An 18423-nucleotide genomic window follows, 5' to 3' on the forward strand; every position below is an offset into this window, starting at 1 on the left:
GAGATGTGCTTTATCTGAGTCACTGTGGTAGATACTTCCATAGTTTCACATAACCAGCTCTCACAACTTTCCATCAGGAGCTCTAAAATATTTAATATTTTGCTTAAAGCCCTGATGTCTAAAGTCAGAGAAAGATTTTGGAACCTCAGGCTTTTTTCTTTGATTTCTTGACCTTTTGGTAGCAGTGCAGAGCTGGAAATGTGAATTGTAACTGACAAAGATGAAATAAAACAAGATCCTGATAGTATTTCTGATTAACTGTTAGACTTTATACTTACCAGGAATCTGACAGCTAAGCTTTTGAACAGCTAAGTTGAAGATGTAGATATACTTACATTTTATAGGAAAATCTGTCTTGTAGCAAGACTATTGCTACAGCTATTTGTTATTTGCTAATATGTCATTAGTGTAAGGAGCTCTGTAAATTGGAGACATTTAGAGACATCAGAGGCATAAAAGTTTTTTATTTCTGTGTATTTAAAGTACAAGATCCCAACTTCCCTGAAAGCAACTACCATTTTATGTAACAGATCTGATACACAATGCTCCTATGCTCCCACTTAGTTTGAAGTGATACAGATCTTTTGATCCAGCTTTCTGTCTCTCTGTGAAAAACAAACATTTAAAAGCTGCCACTAAAGAAGTAACAAGAATCTATCCCACAGAAAGCCAAGCACCAGGAATTTTAAGTCAAAAATAAGGTTAGAAGTTATTGGAACCATAAGAAGCATCACAGATGGTCAAAACAAGCCCGACACTGTGATCTGAAAGCATAAATTATCAGGAGAGATTTTCCATATACCATGTGTTTCTGCTCTAATTCTGTTTTGGTTACTTGGCTTCTTTTTTTTTTTTTCCAAGTGAAAACATTTTCCTGGTGTGCATGTCTAGGAAAACACTTTCAGATGATCAGTTCTCTCTATTTAGTCATTTTTTAATTATTTGGTTATTACACAAGCACACAAATTGCCTGTTCTCATTTCTGTAAATTGTATAATTCCTTTCTGCAAGCAATTGCCACAACTCTTTATGTAAATCTAGTGCGCCTGCACCTGAGTACTGACAATAATTAGGAATGTATTAAATGAATCCACTTAATACGAGTCCATTGCAGATAGTGAAGCTCTTCTAGTTTAAATCCAGCATGAGGAAAGATTCAGGCTCTGTGATTCAGAGACTAATGAACAGGTTTTCTTGAAATTCCTAGATGAAGAGGAATTCTGCTTGGGTTAGCCACTGAGAAACAGGACATATCAAATTGTTTTCTTTGACAAAACAATGCAAATCTCACTTGTAGTCCAAGACATCCAAAACTCTCATATCATGTCTCTCACAATCTGCAACCTTTAGTCACTTAAATTTTCTAGAAACTGAAAAAATATTACAGCTAGTAGATATTATTCTAATTTTTATTTTGTCCTCGCTATTTCTCTCTTTTCTTTTCCTTACCCTCTTATCTCCAACCCTGTCCCCAAAAATGTTTTTCAGCACCTCTTCAGACTCTGCTTTAGAATACATTTATATCAGCTGGCCCAGAAGGTCTGTATCAGACAGGACCATTTTTGATTTAAAAATAATAATAACTAGTTCCATAAGTTTATCTTGCTTTATGAAATGGTTTGGGTATATTTTTTGCTTGATTCCATGTTTAGACCACCTACCTGTGTTTTTTCCCTGTGTGTTTGCAATTTGCAGTTGTGAATGTATTCTCCAAAGGTCTGAATTATTTATTTGAATACAGTTTAACAACACTCTTAAACCCTCAAAATGTCACTACCTTTTTTTTCCCTTTCCATCAAAACACTCAATCAATTCCAAGTTTCTCTTTTTGATTGAATTTTAAATTATGAAAATATAGTTAATTTGGATGGTTTACCACAAACACATCTCTTATATGCATTGCCTGATACATTAGAAATCTATGTATTCAAGCATAGTAGCAATATACGCCTGACCTCAGAATAGACCCCAGAAGCATTTTCCCTAATAGCAGTTGCCAGCCTGCCATCAGAGAAGTTTTTATTGCGCTACACTAGCTGATAGAAGACAGCATAAGAAAACATCCAAAGTTTCAAATGCCTTTTTGGTGTTCTACCCTCAAACATAAACCCGTTGACAGTTTATAACAAATAAAACAAATTACTCAAATTGCCCCTCTCTGAAGAAGGTAGTAATTTCCTGTTTACAAAGCTCAGAGTTCAGATCTTTGTCTCACACCTAAGCCATGGCAAACTACCAAAAAATAGGAGTAGAAAGCACATGCCTGCCCCTTCTCACATCACAAGACAATGAACACCAGCGAGTTACTATAGATGCTGGGCTGAACACATCCACCTACTTCCGCAGCTGGAGTAATGGGCCTCAATTCCCAGTACCTGAGAACGTGGCCCATGTCCAAATGTCGCCCAGGTTCAAATCTCCTGCGGGGACAAAGTTCCCTTGAGGTCAACTGTGGCTGCTTGGCTCTGGCCCTGAGCTTCCAGTGTGCCCGGGCGCAGAGACAAGGGCCGCTGGTGGCCGGGGCGCACTTGAGCCTCCCAGTGCAGCAGCCACCGCTCTCCCTGGAGCACGTGCACCAGGGCTCTCACCGGAGCAGCAACACCAGGAGCCTGCCTAGGAACTGCTCCCCAGCTTCAGCATCTATTGAAATCTGCCTGCTTCATCCTGTCAATGCTGCTAATCCACTTTGGAGAAAAAAATAATAATCTGTCCTCAGCTAAGATGCAGCAGCTTCTTACAGCATCTTGGTTGCACCTGAAGGTGTGCCCATTTTCTGCTTTGACACAAAATCAAACAGGCAAGTTTTGGCAGCGCTGGAGTTGATATTACCTCAACTGTCTGACTTTGTACTGAAACAGATGGAGGAGCGCTCGTACACTGACTTACAGTGAATCAGCTGTTAAAAACTGTTGCTTATTACCTCTTAATTTTTAGTTATCAGTTCTCATTTCAGACACAATGCCTGACAATAGTGCTATAGACTGTAAACATGCTAACCCATGAAGTGCAGATGCAAATTCAGCATGTAAGTAAGCAAGCGCTTACTGAGCTTGGGTAAATAAACCAAGTACTCTTTGACTGAATCTGAGAATATTTAAACCTGAATGCTTTCCTTAACTAAAGGCATCAGCTCCCTTGCCTTGCAAAGATGTAAATTTCTTAAAAGTGTCATGTTTTATATATCTAAACCAGCTATGCCGTATATAGAGACAAAGAAAAAGTGAAAGAGTGGCATCACTATGTCATCAGAAAAATATTCAAAATAAGTATTTTCTAAAAAAAAAATAATAATAAAAAAATCTTCATAACAGACTAATTCCATACCTTTTGAAAACAATAGCAAAACATCATTTGGAAAAGTTTCCCATACAAAACTTAGTAAGAGTTAGAAATAAACACTCTTTTTCTAACAAAAAAATTTGTCTCTTTAAAAGACATAGAAATTTCACCTAACGAGTATTCTGTATTCTTTACAGTTTCCGTAATGCCTTTATTCAATCTCACATCATTTGATTACGACAAGACCGATTCTAACCCATTCTACAGATGCAGATACTAAGACTGCCAGAACTGGAAGAAATAGGAATAAAACTCCTCCTGCTCTGTACTTCAGTTCCTAAGTTACATATCAATTATGGAAAACTCATGCAATGCCTAGAAAAGGCTTATCTACTGATACTGTTGGAAGGCAAAGGTTTGCATGCACGTACCTTGAACAGCATCACAGGCATAACCATACCAGTTTAAGTTAATAGCACCAGTGACTCCAGATACAATGAGCTATTTATGATGATGACTTTGTTTTCATCTAAGAAATGTGGGAAAACAGCTCCACAGCAAATGAATTGTGGATTTTAGATGGAAAATATATTTTAAAGGCACAGATATGTATGTACATGCATTAGCACAAGAACATTTTTACACAGTAGGAATATCATACTACATGGACACACAACCACAGCTTCAGTGAAAGTAAAAGGTATAGAACTCAAAACTGAAGAGAAAATACTTTTCATTCAGGGTGACAAGACTGTACAAGATCCAAAGGGTTTTTAGACATTTATGTGAATATTTTTATAAGAATATCCAGAATGATGTACTTGTTACATAAGTTACATAAGGAGAAATGAAATAATTTGTATCAGTTCTTAAACAAATTTCCCCTTATTAGTACTGAAGATGAGAAATCATATAAAAAGTGTGGAAACTCCACAAGATTAAGGATGAGTGTAAAGAAACATCAGAAGAATAGAATGACAAAGTCAGAAAGGCTATGAAGCAAAATGAGTTTTAAAAGTAAAGATTATAAAAGCAACAAGAAAAGATTCTATTAATACTTCAGAATTAAGTGAAAAACAAAGGAAGTACAGGTTCATTACTTCATGAGGCAAAGAGAACAAATAAGAGATGATTCAGAAGAGGCTGAAGTATAAGGTAATAAGGTAGTTTAGCACAGTTTTAGTTGTAAGGCAGTCTTACCTTGCTAAGGTGGTGTTCACCCCAAGGAAAGGATGCCCCATGTCTTCGTGGAAAATCTACACAACTGTGAGGTAACTATATTGGCAGTCACAAAGTTCATGTTAAAATAACATTTATGCTGTGGCTACAAAAAAGTCTGGGAAGGAAAAATGAACTATTACGACCATTTTACAGGGAACCGTGTGGCATACAGATGTATTTAGATTCTAGGGTAAAGGATAGGAAAATGACAACAACTTATATTTCTAAGAAAAGCACTCTTGTCTTGAATGATATTGCATCAGTCTTAGAAATAGCCTCTTAGCCAACAGCTACGGGAAGGAATGACTGTTCATGAAAACAGCTGACAATTTGGAGGAAAGAATGGAGCATAAAAGGAGAGAAATTTGGGACACCGTTGACTCCAGTCCGTCCTGTCTTAGTCAGGCATAGCAGCTTACAGCTGTGTACTGTATTTAATCTTTTTTTTTTTAATAAGATCATCCTACTCTGAAGAACATAAAAACAGTCTTTCCTTAAGCAGCCATTCTTTTCATACACACTTGCAAACTGCCAACTTCAATACAGCCAGTGCAGCCAAAGGAGGATTTTAAGAGCTGGATTCTGTTCCTCTTGAATCAACAGAATCAGCTGCATGCTGTCTGCTGCTAGAGCTGCAGTAACTCACTGTGGTCAATAGGTCTCTATAGACAGGATTAATTTGAAGACTGTGAGACTGTGTCACTGGAGACAGCATCGCTCAGTATCCCTAGCATGAAAATTAGCTGAGTTATTTATAGTCACTTTTCAGAAATGAGCTAGAACTTCTTTTGATTATATGTGAACACACCAGTTTTAGAAATTATGAGTGCTTATATATACTTGAGGCAGATGGATAGCTCGTGTATCTTAGAAAAACACAGAACTGCATTTTTGAAAAACAATATCCCATAAGTTAATTTTTAAATATTTATAAATCAAATGCGTGACACCAGACACTCAAACATCTTGTACCTGTTGTTCACATTAGATTAAGCTGTTTTGCTTGATGATAGGAATGTGACATTAGGAAGTGATAATGAGCCTTTCTGACTGCCATCCGGGTAGCATCTCTGGAGCAGAACTGGCTTCATAATTTGCTCATATCCCCACCACCCACTCACCATTTCTGTCTTAAGACTCATATCTACATTGTTATTATGGAGAGGTAAGGAATCTTACCCAAGAAACATCAACACATGAATGGGTTGCACCAACAGCTAGTCTAATAGTTACATTTCACTTCCAGTGCCACTGCGGGGTGTACTTCAGGTGGTATGGGTGTCATGATATCTCCTGTTGCCTGCATCTGAAGGAAGGCAAAAGCTCTATAGTCCTTCAGAATGACTAAGGCTAGTAGTTTTCCTCAATAACAGTGTTAAGGAAATCCAAGTTTGTAAGTTGCCCTTTATTAAATGTAATGATTATATTAATGGACAGCCATTACAGATGTACCTCAGCCTGTCTAATGACTTCACAAGCATGAGGAACAAAATGATTTCTATTTCCCATGGAGTACATATGTCAGATTCAATGGTCTGAAAGATAAAAGAGAACTGATCTGCTAAATTCATACTAACATTCAGTGTCCAAAATACCAAAATGTTCTCCACTGCACTTAAACAGAGGGCATCAGATACTTCCAGATCATAATCCAAAACTTATTACAGTCTTTGCCCAGAAGACAGAAGAAGGAGTAAACAGAAGTATTCCCAATCATTTCTGTAAAAAGTGGAGAGATTCACTGCTAAAAGCTGAATCTGTTTAATTTTGTACCCAAACTACTCGAAAGGACAATGTACTTCAAAGCTGCTGTGAACTGTATAGTTCTTCCACTGACTTACAGGTAACTGGGCTCCTACTGTGATTTGGTTTATAGGAACAGATTGTTTAGAGCATGGATTTCTTTCCACAATGAGACAGTAAGATGCTGCTGACTGGTATGCTTGAGGAGGGAAAGAGAGGCTTTATTCTTCTCCGATTCACCAGGTGAAGGAAGAATAATATCAAAAATAGATCCTAGTTCTACTTCCTACTGTCAGAAGCTAATTTCCCAGCCAAAAAAGGCTCTTATAAGGATACGGAGGAGTCCTCCTCCTCCTGTGCCACATAGACATGTATTTCAGGGCCAGCAACAATCAGACTGGATGGGAAGGAAGAAATATATGCAAGAATGAATACAAGTGATGACTCCATATCTGCTACACAGACTGTGGCAATTTGGAAAAGCAAGTTGGAAAATGCAGAATTTTGATGTGAGGGCAGGAAAACAGCAAAAACATTCCTGCCTTTTGGCTAACCCAGAGCCCTTCTAAGCTAGGATGGTTGCAACTGTTCCCAGGGGAGGGCTGGAGAACATATTGAGAGGGCAATAAGAGAGAGTAACCAAACTCAAGACAGATTTTCTTGTCACCACTTCTTATCAGGGTAGGAGCAGTTTGTCCAACTCCAGCCTTGGCACAACCCCTAACTTTTTGGACAGAAATAAATAATATTTTCTACATTGCTGAAAAGCTTTGCAGCAGCTCTGTTACAACACGAGCAAATAAAAGAACTAACTAGCTTCCAACTTTTTTTGGCCTACACCTTCCCACTGATATGCAAATTATATCTAGCCGACCTTCCTTCTTACCAGCCTGTCATTTGACCCATTGTTTCTGCATTTCATCCAAGTGTTACCCGAGTACCAAAACAAACCACCAAATCACTCTACATATTCCTAAATCCACTTGAAGCTGCTAAATGTAACAACGTGATAAAATGGTACCTATTACATTACATTAAAAATCCAAGCACCTAAAAGCATGAAAATGAATAATTAAGAACATCAGTCTCCTGCTGCCCACAATATAGTCACATTATGCCTAGTTCATCACAATGCCATTAACTGTCACACTTTGATTGTTTTAAAATGTGTAATTTTGTTGTCTTGATGTCAGTATCCAAATGCGTTCACTGAGAAGAGTGTGGTCTGGATAGAACCTACCTAGAAACGGCTTCATTAAAGTTATTAGGTTCATCAAATAAAAGGAAACATTGCTCAGCTTTTAGAACTAGGTTGTATTGAATATTGCTCCTTGGCTTCACTGATGTCTAATGGGGAAAAAAAGAAATAATGCACATTAACTTGAACCCACAATGCAATGGAGGTCTAACAGAACCAAAAAAGCCCAAAATACAAACACCATCAAAAGCAGGATGGCCCTTTAGTCCAGAAATAGGACTGCTATAGGACAGCTGCTCCAGCAAAGACTTTCTAAATTTGCAGACAAACAAATTATAATCCCCACGAGTAAATCACAGCATTTTCAACAAATTTCTCTTGCACCTAAGTAGTCAAGTCATTTATTCCAGATCATCCAAAACAAAAACTAATGTGACCTCTTTAATATAATTAAGTTAGATTTTGACCACACCAACCTGAAGTTTTAGCATGGGACAGCTGATATAAAAGAGGCTGAATAAACATTCATACAAATATTTATAATGCAAGAACATTAATTAGATCTGCATTCCTTTTCTTTAAACTGAAAAGAGACATTTGGTAGAGCTGGTCATGGAAAACATTTCAAAACTACATTCGCATGCCTGAATTTTACATTTTCACATGTAAGATTTAGCACATAATCTGAAACCATGCTCTTTTTGAAGTCAGTGGGAACTTTGCCATTCACGTCAGCATTATTAGAATGTCACCTATGCATCCATCTAACCCAAAGATTGAAATATCAGTGTTGAATTTTGCAGGTTTGCCCTTGCACAGCTCTTTGATTTGTTTCTGTTTAAATAAACCCTTTGCAGAATTAGGAGCCAGCTCATGTTATTGGAACCATCATCTTGAATGGAGACAAGCACAGCTTTGAAGGGAGTCAGGTAGTATGTGGATAAATACATGAGGAAGATGAAACCTGAAGATGAATTTCACAAGCTGAAAGAGAATAGATCAAATTGAATTATTCATCCAGCTCCAAACATTGATTAAATCCGTAGCTGGTGGCTGAGGGCTCAAGCCAACACAGATTTACAACTGAATAAAATTTGCTACTAGGAATAGTTCCATCAGTAGTGTTTACACAGCAAGCTACAGTTTCTCCTCTCATATTTGAGATTCATTTAAGATCTCATTATCTTGCTCATGCAAGGCAAGTGGAGAAGAGGATTTACCTTTTTCCTAACCTGCAGTTCAAAGACAACAGGTGCCTTTTCATTTTTACAAAGAAAATTTTATTTAAAATTGTATTTTTTTGTAATAACAGAAATAGATAAATTCAAAAATATTTGGAGCTAGATTTTTAAGACAATGTTCCTAACAATCGATGAATATGGATAGTTTATTTAAATTTTTGAAGCTATGATAGAAGCAGGCAGAAGTTACTTTCTGTCTTTAACATTTTACAGTCGGCCACATCTTAAAAATCGCTATTTGCTTTCCTCTGAAGTATTAGGTCATGGTCATTGTAGGAGGCAAGATATTTGACTTGATCAGTCAATAGTCTAATGTGATTCAGAAAGTTGTATGTCCCTATCTCCTTTAAAACCCACAGAGATACAAATGTTATACAAGCGGATCTGATAAAATCAGGCTACTTTCGTGGTCTATTTCTAATGCACAACACAGCATACTATTGGTGCACCAAGCACAAACTCAATAATATTAAATTGTTCTTGAAAGATATAGCTTATCGCTTATGCTCTGTCTATCAGCAATTTCATTAAGAGAGGCCAGGTACTGATGAAATGTCTTTGCTTTGCATTGCTTTCTGAAGGCTCTTTCTCACAGACTCCAGCCTGTAAAGCCAGAGGAGTAAGTGGCAGTAGAATGCCCTGCAAAGTGCTGTGATTTCTAGTACAAGCAGGATATATGTATATAAGGAATTCATATTGAGATAACATTTGGGGTGCCAAATACTCTCCTGTCTTGTTGATGACACAAAATAAATCAATATGAGGCAAATTTGTTGTGAATTTTTCAACACAGACAATATACAGAAAACATGAGACTTAACATGTGAGACTTTGGAAAGAATAGGGCTTTCCAAAGGATAAGACTTCATCCTCCAGGCTGGTTCTCCTCCTATTTAGATTTGTTTTTTTACTGGCAGAATTATGCTTGCTCCAATGGAGTCACCCTTTATTTACTCAACTGTGAGAACAAAGCAATCTAATTCCTCCATCTCTTCAAAATCAGCATTGTTGGGATTCAACACTTTTATGATTTTCAAAAAAACACGCTAGTCTTCCAAAAATTAGTCTTTCTTAAGTTGTTTTATCTTGGTCGAGTTCCGAGCTTCATGTAATTTGTGTTGCTAATATTATCTCATTTTAAAACAAGGCTTAGTACATTTTTTCAACTCATGACCTTCCTTAATATAATCACTGTAGCTGTACTTCAGCAAGAGCACTTGAATGCTTGAGAAAAATATCTTATTAAATCCATGATAAAGTAGGGACTGAGCAATTAATATTGGAAGGGGAAAAAATCACCAGCGACTGCACATTACAAAGGTTGCAAAGTGCCTAGATGAGCTGACTGTGGCTCTCTGGTTGATGAACAACAGTAGATATCTTTAGTGCGAATGCCTCCAGCATGTCTCTGCCTTCAGTGAAGACAGAGAAAAGGGAAACCAAAGTGCTTTACAGGAACCCGCTCTCTTGTCTGCCCTGACAGGCTTGCAAAATAAATAATATACATTAAACATAAGCAACTGGAATGCAGAAAATATATGTCATCATAAACTATGTTTCGGCATATTCATCCAAATTCATCTTATATGCAATTTCTGTGGACCTATTTACAGGGGACAAATGTGACTCTTTAATAAATTATATTCTACTCTGAACAAAATCAGCCACAATAGATCTGTGAAAACCTGGAACTGAAATCCAGTCCCTTAATCACACATGTAAAAGCAGTAAAGCTTCATTTGAAAGGTATCCAAGCCACCCTGTCAGAAGTGAGCAGGGGGGAGTACTACAAGTAGTAGAAAAGATGTAGTTCCAGTGACAGAAGACACCAAGACTGATATGCACTCTCTCTGCAACTATACTATGTTTGCAGAGGCAAGTACTCCACCTGTTTCCCAGAGTCCACTGGACAACTAGAAGTCTATCCCACACAATGTCTTTCCTTCCTCAGTCATCAGAGGTTTGGAAAAACATTAATTATAAGAATTCCACAGGGAAGGAGAGCAGTGAGAAGTTGCAGAACAGAAGAATCATCCTAAAGTATTTCTTTCTCTTTGTAGTATTTGTACACACTAGTGTCCACACTGCAAAACACTTCTGAAGAGCATTCCCCTAGAACATGGCATTAGCATCAGCACAGTTTCTAGCAGAGCACCCCAGTATTTGCAATTGGTCTTTTCTAAGGGCTACATGGCAAATACGAATACAATCTTTGCCCAGTATAAAAAGGAGATGCCAGAAATGACAGGATTTCCAGCACAGAAGAATGAATTTTGAAGGCTTAAGTAAATAAGATATTATATTTAGAATTCTGGAGGGTAATGGGTTTTTGTTTGTTTGAGAATGCATAAAATGAGATGATGGAGAATTTATATTTGAACTCTTTCATCTAAACTTCCTTTCAATGTACCCACTGATTTCTTACCTACATTCTGCTATGTTTCATACAAATCCCACATCAGCATTATTCAGCTATAACAAGAATATATTGTGGGCTAAATTTTACCCACTACTATAGCAACCAGACCCCAAACTCCCCCCCCCCCAATAACTCCTGCAAGAAGGAATTGTAATTTTTAGCAGTTGTTCCCTAGAGTTTGTCCAGTTGTTCCCTAGAGTTACAACTTATGGGTCATGACTCATTATATGCTGCAACAATGGCAAAACTCCACTGACTGGAAATAAAAAAGTAGTAATATTGGAGAAAATCCACATTTCTGTTGGTAAAGACATAAACAAGTCCACTGTCTGCACACTAGGCAATATTACTTCTTGCTCCAATATCTCAAAGAAATTCCTATTAAATTATTCCTGTAGCTCAAAAGTTAAACTCTCTGGTGACTCAAGAATATGGAGGATAAAATTATCACACCTGTTACATGTCAGCAATGGAAGACCCCTTCCTGCTAGCTGTAAGCATCTTTGTGCTACTGTCTTCTCTTCAAATGATGAATAATTCCTGTGAAAAATCACATTGTATACTGGGTCCTTTATGATTTTATTGTTTGCAAAGCTTTATACCAGATTCATTTCTTTTTAGTTCAAGTTGTTTCAGTATTTATTTGTGATCTGACCCAGCTCTCCCAAAACCTAAGAATAACTGCTTTTATCAATGCATGGCCATTAAGAAGTATCACACCAAAATAAACAGTTACCATGCTTTTAATTGTGTGCTGCTGTAAAACCCAAGAACCCAAACAACTTCTAGACCCTGACAACTCAGTGGACAACTATTATTCCCTGTCATTCTCCACTCCTTTTTTCCCTTCATATGATTTAAGTCAAACTTGCAAGGTCTACTTACCTTGCAGATGTTCTCACAGACAGTTTTCCTAAAACAAGCCAATTATCATCTGGGATTTTATAGCTGGAACATGACCCTTTTGTGCATGGATATGGTTCAAGGAGGAGATCAGCAATCTATAGTGTAGCCCAGTAATCTAAGTTGTTCTTCCCTTTGCTATGAGATCAAAGGTATCTTGGCTTTGGCATTTAGAAATCTAGATACTGTTTAAAAATCTGGAATACTCTGACAGCAGCTGTTTTAAACAGAAGTTACCAGATGGTAATATTTGTGTGGGTATCACTTAGTCTGGCAAGGAACAAACTAATGATGCACAAAATGCTTTGACGCACAGTCTTCAAGCAGTAAACTTAGAGTGATATGAGACTTCACTGAAGTACTCATCCATCCTGCTTTGCAATTATGTGTGCTACAAATAATTGTTAACAATGTAAGTGTACAGATAAAGAGACAAAGTTATTTGGCAAGTAAATGTTGTTGGGATTAAAATGAGTACCATCCCTTAAGATGATGAATATTTGTGAACTTGTGTGTAAATTCTGTTGAAAGTTATAGACCACATTTTAGATGCATTGCACTAAGATTTCCTGGTGGGCGTTTGGAATATAAAAATCCAGTAGTCATATGGAGATTAGAATACCAGCCTCTTTCAATCATACTTTGGAAATGGAAAAAAACGACAGTCTAAAACCAAAATTTAACTTAGCCTGTCAAGTTTAACACCACAGGAAAGCTCAGGAAATACTGTTCATATGGGTATATCTCCAACAAAACCAGACTAGAATAGTTCCTTGCAAAGATTTTAAAGCAATTGGTATGAACGATGTGACTGATACCAGAAAAAAACAGACACAATAAAAGGATGTCTTGCAAGGATATGTGAAGACTCAGAAGGTTCTAGGCACCACCTATATCCTGTTTTTTTTTTAAATTTATTTACTGAAGAAATCCACAGAGCTTGGTACATGCAGAAATAAGAGAAGCAGCAGTATCTATTAAACTGTGTGCTGTTTGCAGAAATATGTGTTTGTGGTCTACCTTTCCACTCTTCCTCTAGAGTTGATGCACTACATTTATGACCAAACTGGCCAAGCAAAATGCAAAGCTAAAAACAGGCACTCAGATGCACCTTGATTTCACTTTTTCACTCCACTCTTGAGGACCTGCACCATAAAAATAGAAACCTATTTTAAGTATATCTTTTTACAGGTCAAGGCTCAGTTGGAAACTCCCTGAAAATAGCATTGTACAGGTACCCTCCTGATTTGAATTGCAATGTTGAAACCTTTATCAAAGAACACAAAATAACGTTGAGTGATTAGTTCAACATTTTTGTGTGCTGGAAAGCTCACTGAAATAGCACTGTGTAGAATCTGTTTTTTACTGAAAAGTAAGTATAGCAGGCTTGTTTTCCCTTAAAAACTCTGCTTCTCATAGAATAATTTTTTCATAAATAAGCACAAGTCTGTTGACAAATAACAGACAATCAAAGTCTAACCACGATCAGATATATTATGTTCATGAATATATACATCTGTAAAGCACAAATATATTACTCATTAGTATTATTTGTGCTCTTAGGATAGAGTCCCTTAAGTATGCATATGCTAAACACCAGACTGTTTAAGATAAAGTGGAATGGAATTCACCATAGATGGTATAAGTTAAAGTAACTGGTCTGTGACTCCAGTGATGACCCTTTGTTCCTCTATCTTGCTATATAGGACTTCTGAGAAAGAAATTATGGTGATAATTGTCCCTAGAAATTCAAGACAGAATAATCACATCAAATCATATCAACTTATTTACGTATTTTTTTATTTGTTCTGTTGGATCATTTCTCCAGGACAACTATTATATTCAATATCCTCAGTATATTAGCATCCTGCAGTAATGTATTTAAGTTGGGCATGTTTATTATATTTATTAACCAAAGGACACAAATAATACAATGAGATGTAATAGAACACATACATCTTTTGTGTAGTTAGCAAGCAATATATTTAATTGTTTCTCCTACATGTTTATTGATTTAAATGTGAGTCAACAACAGGTTCCAAATTCAATGCAATTTACCTAGCACAGACCAAATTCTGTGCCAGGGGTCTGAGCAACCCTGAACTTTAAATGCTGCTGAGGTCCTAGAAGTTTCTGCAGCAACAGTCATAAGTGCTCACTTAAGAGCATCTGTATGTCTGCACTGGGGAAGGGAGACATCTCCTACACTGCCCTGTGTCCATCAGCAAGAATATAGTCACATAATGGCCTGTTTACTTGTTGTATGCGGCAGTGACATATGAAAAAACCTGGCCAATGTACTCCCTTCGCTTTCCCAGCACCTGAAATGTGAAAACTTCTCTTGTTCAAGAGTGAAAAGTTCTTGTTCAAGAGTGCTCTTATGTCATCTAGAATGAGTTGGGGGGCTTAAAGTAAGTAAAAGCTACAAACAACCCATAGTGCCTGTGGTAGAAGGCCAAACCTCATCCTCTACCAGGGGCTTCACAAGGTTAACAGCAGCTGACGCAACAAGTGTCTGAGACCACTATCACTGGCCACTGCTCCTGATGTGAAGCCATTAGGTCAAGGACATGAAATAGTGGGATACAGTGTGGCCTATACACAGAGGGGAAAGGAAGCAGCTCCTGAGCACCTCCACATCAGTCCAGACTAAAGGACCAATTAGCTCAGTATCTACCTTTGATGTCAGACAGAAGTATGCACATAGAACAGAGTACAAGATCAGGGCAGGCACAAAATTATCTCTCTTGACAGATCCTTCAGTTTCTCTACAATACAGTTACCTTGTTTTAAATGGACGAGTCATTACTGTTTTACCTTGACCTATTCCCATCAACACTTCTGCTTTCCCCAGAGACAGATTTGAGCCACAAATTTCACATGCACCTCTAAACTCCCCTGAATTTTCAAATAAAGAGATACACCAGGAGTTTTAAATTTATTTCCCTGTAGCTGGGAAATTGTTCTTACAAAGCAATAGTTCTCTCCTGTCCAAAACCAGTAAGTGAGTACAAGTTTTATTCTCCTAAATTGTGCACAATTGTACAAAACTAAGCTGGTCCTATGCTGTTTATTTATCATGACTTCACTCTGATCACATATGCATACTGAACTATCGAGCTGGCAGGACAACTGGCTTTCTTTTTAAATAGCAGATGAAGAGCAAACAAAGGAGAAGAAAATCCAACATAATGCTCAAATTTAGATACAGGATAAAACACTTAAAATGCTGAAGGATCTTAGAGTCTAAGGGGCTCTTTTGTTTCTTGAATTATCATAGGATTTTTTTCAAAGTTACATGGAGCTGGGGTTTGAGACAACACAAAAAGTCATTTAGACCAGGCCTTTCAGTCTTCAAATAAAATTGTAAAAACTCTGGGGCTTGTCCTACCCTCATTAAAACAAATTGCAAAATTGTTGCAAGTCATAGGGAGCAGAAGCCAGCTATCTGATAAGCTAATAAATACTGAGCGCTACTTAAAACTTTGCAATTTCTTCTATACTCAATCTTCAAAGTAATTTGTTTTACACTATCTAGTTAATCTTTGGAACATAAGCACTGCTTCTACATTTTGAAAATAGGGTAACTACAGGTAATTTAGTAATCCTTTAGCAAAAATGGGGTAACTAAGTCTTGGAGCCATCTCATTCTTTCTGGCTCTGTGTAAATGTCAGTATCAGGATTTAAAAACAGTATTTGGCTCCTCTTCCCAAGACAATATCCAAAATACTATCTTACTTTCTAAGCAGCATGAAAACAGAACTAAAATAATACCAGTATCTTCCATCTTGTACTATGTATATCCCTTTATTTTAAAAATATTCCATGCAATTATATCCAAGCTAAAACAAAAGCATGTACAATCTGAATCAGAAAGTGCCAAGTATAGCAATCCCCAAGGTCACACCCTCATTAGCTTTATTATGTATGCACTACACCACTTGCTAAAATAGTTACCCTGTAAGTTAACTTTTGGAGAAGTTTCTGCTTTTGCAGATCTATTGTTATTAGCATGCAACAATATCAAAGTCATGTAAGGCTTGCCAACCTTTTGATCATCACTTTACACCTTGCAGCCAGACAAGTACAACCAATACAATTCAATCCCTTAAGTCAAAACTGCTGAGATCCAAGAATTTCATATTTTTCTAATAGTGAATCCATCCTTAACTCACAGTACTGGAACATGAATTGAATATAGAGTGGGCATAATGCCTTAGCAAATACTCTAGATTAACATTTCAATTACTTTTACTACCTTAATAACAAAGAAATATTAATAAAATAACTGCAGGATTAAGTAGTTATTGTCTAATGTTTCTAGTCCTATTATAATTTCATCAAATCCATTACAGGTACTTACATACCCCAGTTCTTACAGAAAGAAAATGTAATGCACTTTTGTTCAAACATAACATTATAACAGGAAGCATTTCTAGTAATACATAGGTCCTAACAAAACCAGCATTTGGACAGGAACACAGGCAGTATGTTTCTTAAAAACATTTAGCAAATGGGATTTTCATGTCAAGCTGAACCTGTCATTTTTAAGTGACCCTTCCTGTCCCTCCGCAAGAATTGGCAAGTGTGGTTAGCTATTTTCCTAGGTTTATTGACACCAAAGTCTACAGATAAAACAAACATGCTTAGGATTGTTACATTTAACAGACCAATGTAAAAATATGATCCTCATTTATTTTCTAAAGATGCTCATAGGGGTTTCCATTTTGCACATCTCTGTTACCAAGATCGAGTTCAATATCAAAAGGAAGCCACCACAACCATTAAGACAATTACACTAGCCTCCTCTAAATTACTTGTTTCCCTCTCCGTTTACAGTAGTAAACTGCATTAAAATGTGTTTTTCTGAGTTGGAGTAATCCATGTTTTGTTAAACAGTTTGGACTCTAATATTTATTTTCACTTCAGGATCACTTTATACTTTCCTGTATAGGTAAACAAGGTTTAGCACAAATGAAAGCCCAGCTCCAAATATAGACAGCTGTGTTTAACATTGTGTTTGTTACCACACTAATTTCCTGCATTCCTGTTCCAACATGAATGCCATTTCCCAGTGCACAGGAGCCTTGGTTGTAAACAGTTCGTGGGGATGAGCACCAGGCCACTAGTACTCTGGAAAAAAAAAAATGGAACTCTTTCCTTGGAAACCATAACATCTCTGGATGAAGGATGATTTGTTATCAGGTAGGCAAGGATGCTAAGCGTACTTCTTGCAGCAGGCATTCCTGAAATTTTCCCAGAGATGGGAAAGATTACTCTTTCTGTGGTATGAGTACTGGTATTATGTATCTTCATAAGCAAAGAAATGACTCTGGGGAATATCAATTCCTTTCCTTTACTTCCCACTACCACCAATGGTTCCAGACCCTTTCCACTGTTCTTGGCAGGTTGATCCCTGTTTCTATTTCCCTGTTTAAAATTGTGAAGGAGGAAAGAGTGTTTTATGGCTGCCAGCCATAGGAGGAGACATTGCACAAGGGCTGGGGAAAGAGACAAGAAGGAAGGAAAAAGGTCTGTGGCAGGTTCATTTTTGGTTCCCTACTCTATGCAATAGTCTGTAAAGATCCATGGCACAGCAGCATCTCACAGCACATATTGCCTCATGTACAGTTAAATCATTTTTTAATTTGGAAACTTAACAATCAACAAGAATGCTAGCTGGCAGTACACAGCACCTCCTTCATCCAAAGAAGGATTCACATCTCCAAGATGGGCATATTCTTTCTGCTGTCAGTGGGCCATTTTGTATACTGTGTCAAGGAGTCTGCAAAAGGTCTGCCAGTCAAAATATGTAGATTCAAAAATATGGTGTACGCTTGGCCACGCCATCCCCCCAGACAGCTGCAAAACTGAGGGAAAAACACATAGCAGCTGTGGAGGATGTGTGAGAGAAAAGGTGATCTCCAGTTCACTCGTGTGTGTGAACATGGAGGAAAAATATGCTGCTTATCCTACCCTGAATGCATCTCACCCTCACATCCATGTTCACACATGCCTATACCAGCCAGTGCTGAAACCCACAACGCAAAATGCTGCACTGCACTGCAGCATTGCATGCAGCCCAATCTGATCCTGGCTCCATCCTTCCCATGTTCATTCGGGAAGTGCCTAGAATGGACCCTATCCTTCCTCCCTGTTTGGCATCACACATGGGACTGTCCCCCTCTCACACTGTCATCACTACAGTTCTGGGATTTCCTAAAGTCTCCAGTTTTTCTCAGGTCCTCCATGGAGGAGAGGTCACCATTGTACCGTTGCAACTGTGCTGTGGCAGACATTCTTACCTTCGTATCTTGGATCAGGGGCTTCCCCAGCAGCAGGTGACATTGGGGCTCATGTGACTCATGAGCATAAATCACATGTATCATATGTAGCTCTGGTTTGGTTAAGGAGAAGC

The sequence above is a fragment of the Apteryx mantelli genome, chromosome 3 (assembly GCF_036417845.1).
Source record: "Apteryx mantelli isolate bAptMan1 chromosome 3, bAptMan1.hap1, whole genome shotgun sequence".
Lineage (NCBI taxonomy): Eukaryota > Metazoa > Chordata > Aves > Apterygiformes > Apterygidae > Apteryx > Apteryx mantelli.